Raw genomic sequence first — 12,328 nt, 5'->3', positions numbered from 1 at the left:
GAATCAGGGAATAGGACACTAATCCAACTCCTATGAATGTATAAATGTCCTTCCAATAGATGATTCCTTTCAAAAGAAACTCTCTGGTAATTTATTTTTCTATTTCATAAAGATCTATCCTGTTTCTCTTTTATTTGTTTCATAAAGTTAGTTTAATAGAAACCAGCATGCCATTTGCAATGTTGGAAGCTTGCCTTTTCCCTCATCTTTTCCTTACATTGCAATGCCTTTTTATATCTCTGTTAAATATTCAGAGCTCATTGAATCTATGATTTAGACAGTGTCTCAGTTAAGGATTTTATTGCTGTGAAGAGATACCATGGCCTTGGCAACTCTTATAAAGAAAACATTTAATTAGGTTGATTGCTGATGGGAGATGTCATTCTGTAAATATGTTTCTCTTATTGGTTAATGAATAAAACACTGTTGGCCAATAGGGAAGCAAGATAGGTGGGACTAGTAGAGGTGGAGGATTCTGGGAAACATAGGACAGAGTCGCAATGTGATCTTGGAAAGAAAGGACACATGAGTCTGGGGTTCTCGGTAAGATAAGACAATATAGAAATACACACACACATATATATATATATATATATATATACGTATATATATATATATGTATATATATGTGTGTGTAATTACGGGTTAATAATTAAGACAGAGTTAGGCAACAGGAAGCTCTTGACATAGGCCAACAGCTTTTTTATGATAATATTTTTTATTTAAATTTGAAACAAGCTTGTTTTACATGTCAAACCCAGTTCCCTCACCCTCCCCTCTTCTCCTGTCCCCACCAACCCCCATCCCATCCCCTTTCTGCTCCCCAGAGAGGGTGAGGCCTTCCATGAGGGATCTTCAAAGTCTGTCATATCATGTGGAGTAGGGCATGTGTCTAGGCTGTGAGAATATCCCTCTGTGTGGAATGGGCTCCCTAAGTCCATTTGTATACTAGGGGTAAATATTGATCCATTACCAGAGGTCCCATAGACTGTCCAGTCTTCCTAACTAACACCCATGTTCAGGGGGTCTGGATGGGTCCTATGCTGGTTTCCCAGCTGGCTTTGTTACTAATAGAGTCTCTGTGTGTTATTTGGGGCTGACACAGCAGTGGGACCAGGCTGACAGGAAAATGCTAGTGACAGATTGCTTACAGTTTCAGAGGTTCAGTCCATTACCATCATGGTGGTAAGCATGAAAGTATGCAGGCAGATGCAGTGCCGAAGAAATAGCTGAGAGTCTTACATTTTGCAGGCAAGAGGAAGTCGACTTCACAGCTTCACACAATGGCCTCGGTCCCAGGCCTCCATTTAGGGACACCCCTGATGCATGTATGACTTCAGTGGCTTTATTTCATAACTGCTTTATTGTATCCTTAAATAAAGCCAAGACCATGTGACTAAAACTGCCAAGTTTTTCCTGCTTGCTGGGGCTGGAATATGAACCTTTAATCCAGCTTTCTACCTAAGCATGGCTGTCCTGAAACTTGCTCTGTAGACCAGACTGGCCTCAAACTCAGAGATTCAAGATACTCCTGAATGCTGGGATTGAAGGTATGCCCCACCATAGCCAGCTTTTATTTAGTTTCTTTCCACAAGTTGGAAACTTACCTGGGCGGGATCTTGCCCTCAGGTCATCACTCCTTGTATTCCATTTCTTAATCCGTTTATCTCATTGAATTCAGGACTTAGCTGACATCTACTTCCCGGTGCTCTTTTTCTCCTCAAAATGTATGTTTTGTAATTTACCTTGCTAAGCTTTCTCCTTTTCATTATAAATATTCACTAGAGTTACCATTAATAACCACATGACAGAGTCTAAACTACGTTGTTTTGAGATTTCTTCTACCAACAGAATTAGTCCAAAACTCTTCACATTAGCCTCAGGCAGGCTCTTGGGCAAGGACAAAAAGCAGCCACTTTCTTTACCAAAATATAACAAGACCAATCTCTAGGACACATACTAACATATAGTTCATCAAATCACATTTAATGCCACTGTCTTCCATGTTCTTACTAGTATGGCTCATTAAGAAGTACTTAAAGCATTTCATTGCTTTTATAACCCAAAGTACCAAAGTCTAAATTCTTCCAAACAAACACACCTTCCAGCCTATCACAAAAATGTTCCACTTCCACAGTGACACAGTTCTCCCCAATGCTATAACCACTCCAACAAAGCCAGAACTCATAATAGCACCATTCTCTATGAGATTATAATGACCAATTACATTTAAACTACCACACACAGCAAATTTTCTGTTATCCATTTTAATATTCAGTTTTCTTCATTTATTTAAACTTAATGTGCATTAAAGCCAATACTAAAAAGTATGTGAAAATTGGAAAGTAGAGGAAGAGGACAACATTTTAACTATCAATACAAAATTTTGAGCATTGCAAAAGCAAGGCATGAGTATGCAAACAAACACATTGAGAATTAGGAGGGCTGATAATCAGATAATGCTATCCTTGGATTAGTGTAGAGTTTCCAGCAGTCTTTCTGAAATGAAGCAATGTAAAGGTTGGTAGATACAAACTAATCAGAGACTAATATACTTATGTGAAAGGAACAGTGCATTGTGGGTAGTAGCACTATATGTGAGAGGGGAGAGTCTTGAGGCAGCAAAGAATATGGACTAGTTTAAGGTTTTGAAATAATAGCAAATTATGAATTCCTATATTTCAAATGTTTGTATATTCAGAAAAAAAATCATGAACAATGAGAAGCAACCGGTAGGATTTAAGAGTTAATGTAGATATTTAACAAAGTTTCCAAAATACACACTGGAGAAAAGACAGGATCCTTAATAAATAATGCTGGGAAAATGAGATAGCTACATGAAAAAGAAAGAAGTTAGACCCATATCAATCATTTGTGCAAGCTCCAAATGAACCAAAACCCTCTGGGTGGAATCCGAAACTCTGAATCTATTAGAAGAAAACATGGACAGTCCTTTGTAATACATAGGTACTGGAAATTACTTTCTAGATAGGACTCCTTTTTTCCACAAATTAATACCAATCATTGATAAGTAGGACCTCATAAAGTTAAAAAGATTCTGAACAGAAAATGAAACCAACAACCACATGCAGAGGGGGCCCAGAAAGTAGGAGAAAAGTATTTGTTAACTATACATATGGTAGAAGATTACTAACTAGAACATACAAATAATTAAAAATACAATAATAAAAAATAACCCAATCCAAAAATTTGGAAGATTACAAAAGCATATAGTTTATTTAACTTCACAGTTGTTGATTTATACATAAACCAATTTAGCATTTGAGGAATAGAAATTAAAAGATAGTGAGCAGTGGTATCAATTAGCTTCCCCAGAGAAATGAGCATATAGACTCATATAGACACATATATGTATATGTATATAGATGGATACACAGACACACTCACACATCACAGACTTTTATAGGATTGCCCCATAAAATTCACACACACAAGGATACATGGAGATGGAAAGGGAAAGGAATACTCTCTTTCTCTCTCTCTCTCTCTATGTGTGTGTGTGTGTGTGTGTGTTTGTATGTATATATCATACCATATACTGTGTGTGTGTTCATTTTTCTCCTGAAATTGTATGACTATCATTAAAATCCACAGGGTAGGTGAAAAAATACTAAACCTGAACATTTACTACCAAACTACAATTCTGGTTATATATCATATCATGTATTTCAACTATAAATACCCAGTTTCCTATTTTTCCAGTTTTCTTTTAATATTATATCTATGATATATTTTTACTACGTAGCATGTGACAAAATAACAGATTAGAGACATCTCTAGGAAAATGTTTTCTTACTAAGCTGCCTATTCAGGGTACCCTGAACCTCATTATTCCCGAGGTTGTAGATGGATTCAGCATGGGGATCACAACTGTGTAGAATAAAGACACTACCTTATTCTGGTGTGTGAAATAGCTGGACTTGGGCATCACATAAATGAATGTGACCATGACATAGAACAGAGTGATTGTAGTGAGATGGTAGGTGCAGGTAGAAAAGGCCTTGTGGAGTGAGTGCATCGTAAGGATGGTGATGAGGGTGCAGGTATAAGAGACAACTATGACTAATACTGTGATCACAATGATGGAGCCTGCAGAAAATGAATCAAGAACTATGAGGATGCTGTTATCAGAACAGGAGAGTTCAACTAAAGGAGTAAAATCACAGGAAAAATTCCTTGAATCTATTTGATCCACAGAAGGAAAAATAAAAGAAGAAAATGTTGAAGGAAGAAATTCTTATTTTTCAGTTTTATAGTTGATAAAATGTATGATTTGAAAATGTTAAGTAATTCAATGTTACATAAGAAGCATTAGAATGAGGACATGAACTACAGACAATGTGAATTCAGTCTACTCTTGTTACACTGTTTGAAGTGTGACAATAAAGTGAAGACCATGTCAGTCTACTCTTATTACACTGCCTTTGAAGAATACACTGAAGAGCTCCTTAGTACAAGAAGAAGGTCCATGGTTAGGGACACATGTTACCCATACTATCAGCTACCTGATTTCCATAAGGCCAATTTTTACAGTAAGAGATAAAATTTCTTACAAGAAATGGGAAAAATAAAAAAGAACTCACACTAAAATTATAAATGCAAGGACCTACTGTAAATATCTTTAACTCTCACTAACAAAACCATTGCTTTATAAAGTTATTTCACTCTCAGTCTAGTCACTTACAAATATGTGAATACACTTTCTAAGGATATTAGTAAGTGCTTATTCATACACTCACCAAATCCTTTTCAAACATTATGATATTTTCTAGCTTGAGGACAATGGAATAAAACAATGTGATTATCAACAGGAAACAAGGGGTAAATATTCAACCTGAAATATTGTTTCCAGGTTCACTCAGCTAGGAGCCAGTTAACTGTCATATTCTTGTGTTTGTCCACAGTTCCCAGAGCCTGTGAGACAAGAGCATGCAGTTGGTGCTGGAAGACTAACTCCTAATTCCCAACGGGTCTGATGACCTGGGACAGGTGTGTGAAGTTAGCACAATGATAAAACTCTGACCACCTGTTTCAAACAAGTGGCCCTGGATAGCCTGAGCTATTTTTATTCATACAGTTTCAATAGTTTGCAGGAACAATTTTATAATCAAATTTGTTTCCTTAAGTTTCTAATAATGTTAGTAATAGACAGTTTGTTGCTTTACCTCTCTCCTTCCATCCCCTGACTTTCCCACCTGTAACCATTACATACTTGATTCATAGTTTCAATGTTAAAAGCATAAGAAGTATTCCAAGTAACAAGAAAGTTTTCTAACTAAGCACACCTACAGATAGAAAAGTATGCCCAGTTGGCAGCATTTGCAGTTACAGCACCATGAAAAGAGAAAGAGAATTTTGCCTCTAGTGATTAATGTTTTGCCTCTGGTCAAATCTAAATTCTCACAATTAACTCGTCAGCCAAAGGTGAATCAATGCATTCTTCATTCTGTACTATTCTATCTCCTATGGGGGATATTCCATGTTTTTCCCCCTCTATCATCCTATAAACTACATAACTAAAAGCTTATTCTTAATATTTGACCCTGTTTATTCCTTGTTCTCAAGTCCCCTTCTGTAGTGCCCACACTATAATCTGTTCCACTAACTGGGTGAAGGCCTAGAAATTTAAATAAAAGACAAAACAGCAGGTCATTCAAGCAACAGGAATGCCGGAATGCCATTTATTGAGGGGAAGGAGTGGGCTTATATACTGACTCACAGCACAGTGGAAAACAACCAAGAGTCAAGCATGCAAGTTCTTGGGCTTAGTTCCTCCCCAGCAGATATGTGTTAGCAAATCAGAAAGAGTACCAGTAATTACTCTGGGGCAAGATGTTGCTCAAGGTACCTTGGAGGTCCATGCAGGGCCCTGCACCCTTCCTCTCAGCTTCCTACAGTATTGGCACAGCTATAGAAATGAGGGCATCATGGATTTCTATGATTCTGCTCCATTCCCTGTCCCTAGCCTGTTCCTATTAACTCTTGATATCATCTACTATTAGCATCTCTCCTAGACTCTTGTGGTTAAAATCCTTCTCTCCAAAGCAGTTATTGAGATTTGTAATGCCATGAACTACTGTGACTCTTTTCAAGCTGGTCACAACGTGTGATAAAAAGGCAACATCCTGTTCTTGAGGATCCTGAATTCATGGTCATACTTCAAACATCAAAGGCTGTAGAAGTTGAATCACAACATCCTTTCTGGCTCATCCAGAAAGAGTCATCAGAGGGAAGTTTTCTCTATGTTAACTAAAGCCATCTCATTCATAGCTCTAAGAAAGTGAAACTAGAGACAGCCAATAATAATTTGTTTAAAGGAAGCTAGAAGAGCAGGTAGTGCATAGGCTCCTGAGGTCATGCCCAGAATTATGCAGGGAACTATCTATTGGCCTTACCAAAAAGGGGTTAAATTCTCCATGGCCTTGCCACAAAAAGAACTTGTTTGTCCTCTTCTCAGGCCTTATCTCCCAAAGTAGTCCTGGCTCCCAGCAGGCCAATAAACAAATTCTGTATTTCCATGAGATATTAGCCATAAAATTACCAACCTATGTGAAAGGTGGTGAATTTATTAGCATTTTTCTTGAGTTTTATGCTTACAAGTCATTAGAGACCATGTGGGTTCCCTCTCTTCTAAGTATATGGATAAATAAGAACTTTGAGAGCTAAGTTCTATGCTTAATTATTCATAAGAATTGTAGTATGAAAATGTAAGTTGATTTAGTTATTTTTTTTTAACTATCCTTAAGTTGTTTTTAAACTACCACTTATAAATAAACATTTACAAAGGACAAAGCATTCTCAAATGATAGAGGGAAGTCAGTGCACGCACCTTTTGAAATAAGGATTCATTCTAAAGTAGAAAGTCAAGATAGATATAACATGTTTTTATAGTGTCCTAGCTGTCTCCCACACTCACTATTTACCATTGAGAGTAAGTCTCTGAGAGTCTTGGGATTCTTATGCGAATCCACATTCCCAGGAACCATTATCTCAGGTGAAAATGAGCCATGCATTACACATGAATACAAATTTCAAGGAGTCAATCTGGACTTTTTGTTTTTATGTGAGAACTGACTCACTTTCAATTGATGATTATTGGAAATATATATCTCAAAACATATAATATATTACCCCAAGTAAATGAAAGGGTAATTTATATTTCATGTTAATTAAGACTAAGATAAAATATACAACTTTGGCTTCTTTCATTCAATATCTTTATTTGATAAGTACTCTGTAGTGAGTGATGAAATACACTTCCCCAGGTACCTTGAGAAATATGGGAAGGGAGGAGATGTAAAGTTGATTTTTAAAAAACCCATTATTTAAGAAATTCTCTCATTCAAAATTATAAAATATTGTTATATAGAAAACTAGGAATAAAATAAACACATGGCTAGTCCTCAAGTAAGAAATGGTGTTTTATACTTCCCACCTCAAACAGATTTTAGCTTTTTTACTTTGTGGAGAAGGATAGTGGAAACAGTGCTTTTCAGTTTGAAGACCCAGTCTGACTCCTGTTAATCTTACCAGTTGTTCCCTCTATCATTGATGCCTCCTTGATGCAGTGCCTGACCACTGAGCACTAACCAAGCTCATTTGTTCACTGCCCCATTCTGTGAATACATCAGGGACCATGAAAGAACATCTAATCCTATGTTAACAGATCCTTCTTCCAGAGATTCATGGGATATTAGGCAGGCTGCTCCTCTGCTTTATGGCCCAAGGAAATGCAGTCTAAAATCCAATGATGAAAAGTACTCCTCAGAGAGAAATGTCTGCTGTAAGTGCTGGCAGATATGGTGAACTTTTCAGGTATGAAGCTTTATATCAACTCGTTTTTCATTTTCTGTTATTGCATACATTTCAGCTGTCCATTACCTTTTCAGTGAAAGTTGTATATGTTGATTAAGTTTTATATCTTAAATCCTAATGTGTCTCATGTACAATATTATTGGTGTTTGTGTTTAGTATACTGAGTTTCCATTCAGTAGATGGAATGTTTGTGTTTGGCAGAGATAATTAAAGCTTGTCTAGGCATTTACTAAATTAGTTCTGATATACCACCACCTGTTCTTAACTGTATTAGTTCTAAGTTCAAGGACTGACTTTCCTTATCCAAGTGTGGTTGCAATCTGTGCAAGGCTTATTTGATTGTAGTTTCTCTATATTTGAGGATGTATGTGATATCTATTTGTTAGATTTCTCCCTAGGATATGACTGAGTTTATGATTACTGCCCCTCTCAAAATTTAACTTTCTTATAGCATTTTCTTCTGAATTGTCAAATTAACTCATTGAAGAGGGAAGTATATTTCTTACTCAAGGGCAGTGGAGTCACGGGATTTTCTCTCCTACTTTCATGTGGGTTCCAGAAAATGTGTTCAAGTCTTCAGGATTTTAACCTGATAACTTTTAATGTGCTATTTTATGTCTCACTGACACACAACACCACTCACACATACATGTACATACACACATACTTGAGCCATATATATCATGCCGATATTTATAATATACATTTACATATATATTATATATATTCATATATTTTAGCTCTATTTCCATGATTTGTCACTTTCTGAGGATGCTTACAGAATACTTATTTTGTAATCTCTAATTTAATATTGAAGATATACTGGTTTATCATTTATTCTAGTGTGTATACAACACAGGGCTGATTAAAGTGAACAGCACTGTCATTGTTTCAAGAGAAAACTAATGCACAAGAATGAAATGTTGCTTTCACACAACTAAGTCATTCAGATATAACTTGTTTGACACATTCCTCACATCTGTTGTGAAATATTAGTTTAAGAGGTATTACATTCACTTATGCTGTGGAATATTTGTTTATTGAGGCAAAGGTATGTTGCATTCTTTCATGTTGCATTTGTTTAACTCTGTAAAACTATGTTACTTTGCCTGCCTAAAACACTTAATTGGTCTAATTAAAAAAAAAAAAAGAGCAGTCAATGGCTAGGCAGGAGAAATGAATAAGTTAAATTAGAAAAGCTGGTCAGAAACAAGACGAGCTAAGGCCAGGTACTCATAAAGTAAGAATAAGTCTCCATGAATTTGTTTGGGAGCTAGGTTGTGGGCTCCAAAAGAGTAAAAAAGAGAACTACATTTTGGCATACCAACATGAGATTAAAATATCTACCCAGGGCCTGAGAAAGCTGGGAAAAAAAAAAAAAAAACAAAAGGAAAAAAATACAGTTCCTTTTAGATGCCCTGCTGTTCAGCCTGTAGCTCTAAATAGAAATAGCAAGCTAAGTAAAAATTCTTTTGGCAGCATAGGTACAGGCTGTTAGAGACCAGCCATCCAGCCACACAGCCAGTCACAGAGTAAGAAGGAAAGAAAGATAAATAGAATATAAAAAGGTAAAAAGCCCTGAAGCAAAACATAGTTAAAGAGAGATGGGATAATTTAACTTAGAATGCTAGCTAGAAACAAACAAAACTAAGGCTGGGTATTTATAAGTAAAAACATGTCTCCATATATTTATTTTTTAATTGGGTGGCAGGTGTCCAAATAGTTAAGAAAAAAGAAAAAAGAAAAAAAGAAAAAAACCAACCAACTACACACATCCTACAATCCCTTTTCAAATATTAGGTTCTCATTGAGATCTGCACTGGAAAAACTTACCTGTGGTACATCAACTTTCCATACATGACCTTGGTTTCTGTTGTTTTATGTTTTATCAACAGTACTCAACCTCTGATTATCTAAGCCAGTTACCTTTAGTCTTATTATCAAGATCCTTTATTTGAGGATGGATCCTACCCTTGCCAATTTTCATTTGTAACCCATTCCACTGAACTAGACTAACATCTGAAATGTGAGAATCACTGAACACCATTCTGGAATGTATGAAAATGTAAGTATATGAATAAAATCTCATTGATTTTGGATCTATTGGCAAGAAGATGGGATTTGTGTCTGAAAAACTAAAATGGACAGGAATGGAGAGTAAACATGATCATCATCCACATGTGATGGTTAATTGCATTCCTCCTGAAGGTAGTCATAGTGTTTCAAAGGAGACGTAGCAAGGTCTGCTCCCATCTGTACAAGAGGATAAGGGTCTTGACCATGAAGTCTTTCTAAAAATTTCCTTTTCACAGCCTCGATGATGGAATTATAAACTTAACTCTTTCTAGGAAAACATTTCTATTGTTCTTGTTTGTTTGTTTGTTTACCCAAGCTAAAGTAGGAATTCAACTTTTGGTTCTGACAGGAATTCAGACTCATGAGAGATGGACTTTCTGTTTTTTCATTGACCTCACAATTAGGCCAGTACCAAAAGCTTATTACCAATATCAGATATTTATGGGTACTCAAAACCCATATCTCAGAGGAACATTTCCATAAAAAGAACACTTCCATCAATTTCACCCATAGTTTTTCTCTATTATTTTTCTTGCAATATGCAGAGATAACCATAGTTATCAGGTTTATTTCAGGATAAACTGGTGTTGAATCAGCCTTACCCTTAAGCATTGTGACAGATGTTATTAAGCTTTCTGTTTCTATAACAAGTAGTGGAACCAATCAATTGGCTCTGAAAATAAAAGTTTATTCTTAGTACAATGTTTTTTGTGTTCTTGGTCCCTTATGTATTGACTCCTTTGATGTCTACCTGTGTAGACATCACCAAGGACTGCATGGTGGAACAAAACCCTTCATTTTATGATCAATACAGAGAAGTGACAAAGAATATTATGAGTGTCAAATATAGATTGCCCACTATGTCCAACCTTTCTGATTCTAGCTATTCACAACAGCACCAGGAAACAGATGTTTACCATACACTGGAGACTTTGAAAACAGGTAAAATTGAATCTGTAACAAAGTTGACTATGAAATTTTTGAAAAAATATGAAAGTGACTTAAAAAGTGTTTTTAGGATATTATGTTTTATATGAATCAGTTTATTTTGTTAATTAAAAACTGATTTTGATTTTATTAAAGGTAATTTACTATGATGCTTTTTATTTCTTCTGAAAATTAAACTCTGATATTTATGGCAAAGCTCGTCATTTGATATCAGCAGGTGTTTGCAATCACAGGCACTCAACTTATTGTATCTGTGAGACATTATTGCACTATAAAATCCTACAATAAAACAGATTTTCTAAGAAATTATTTTCCTGCTAAGTTGTCTCTTTAGAGCATCCTTAATCTCATTATTCCTGAGGCTGTAGATTAGGGGGTTCAACATGGGGATCTCCACCATGTAGAACACAGACAACACCTTGTTTTGGTTCATGGAGTAGCTGTATTTGGGCATCATGTAGATGAATGTTATGGTACCACAGAACAGAGTGAGTGACTGCAAATGAGATGTGAAGTTCAGAGAAGGCCTTTTTGCAGTCCTCAGTAGAGCACATCTTCAGGACAGTGATGAGGATGCACATGTATGAGACAGCAATAACAAACACTGGCACTGCTAACAGAAATAGTGGCAAGAACAGCAGAGACACTGTCATCAGAACAGGAGAGTTCAACTAAAGGAGTAAAATCACAGGAAAAGTGATTGACTTTATTTGGTTCACAGAAGAAAAAAGAAAAGAATGAAAGAGTAAATGAGGAAGCATTAAGAAATCCACAAATATAAGATCCTATAAGCAACTTGATACAGACTTGTGTGGACATCTTGTTTGAATAAAGCAGTGGACTACAGATTGCCATAAGTAATCATAAGCCATGGCAGTCAGAACAAAGCACTCAACTGTCCCAAATAAAGCAGCTGAGCTGAGCTGATGGCACATCCAAGATAGGAGATAGTGTTTCTCACCACTATGAAGTTGATAAGCATATTGGGTGTGACAGAAGATGAATGACTTATATCAACAGAACCCAAGTGACTCAGAAAAAAAGTACAGGGGATAATAGAGCTGGAAAGAAACTCTGATGATGAGGACAGCATTGAGGTTCCCAGACACAGTCACCAGGCAGGTGCACAGGTGAAGAGGACTACTTTAAGGACTGGGTCATCTGTCAAGACTGATAAAATGAACTCTGTTACTGCAGTGTGGTTCCCATTCTCCAGGAAAGCCATGGGATATGCTGCCAGATCAAGGCTGTGATGGAGATAGTACTGGAAGGTATTTATAAAAATGACTTCATTTCCATCCACTTAATCATGGGATATCACAAATAAATATATCATTCAAGAAGGACTGACACCCCATCACTGGGCCTCTGCCCGAGTGCTGGGCCCCTGCTGGAGACCCGCATATCCATGCAGGACCACCCTGAGTCCCTGCCTGTCTGATATTTGACCCCCATTGCCGGGGCCTCT

The 12,328-nt window shown here is 36.5% G+C and overlaps 1 pseudogene; it reads right to left on the bottom strand.

Moving 5' to 3' along the window:
* Positions 1-3,797: 3,797 nt before the first annotated feature.
* On the bottom strand, positions 3,798-12,085 carry LOC127228158 (olfactory receptor 507-like; annotated as a pseudogene).
* Positions 12,086-12,328: the final 243 nt, after the last annotated feature.

This window comes from Phodopus roborovskii, unplaced genomic scaffold (assembly GCF_943737965.1).
Source record: "Phodopus roborovskii unplaced genomic scaffold, PHOROB, whole genome shotgun sequence".
NCBI lineage: Eukaryota > Metazoa > Chordata > Mammalia > Rodentia > Cricetidae > Phodopus > Phodopus roborovskii.
This window is presented reverse-complemented; position numbering and strand designations above follow the sequence as displayed.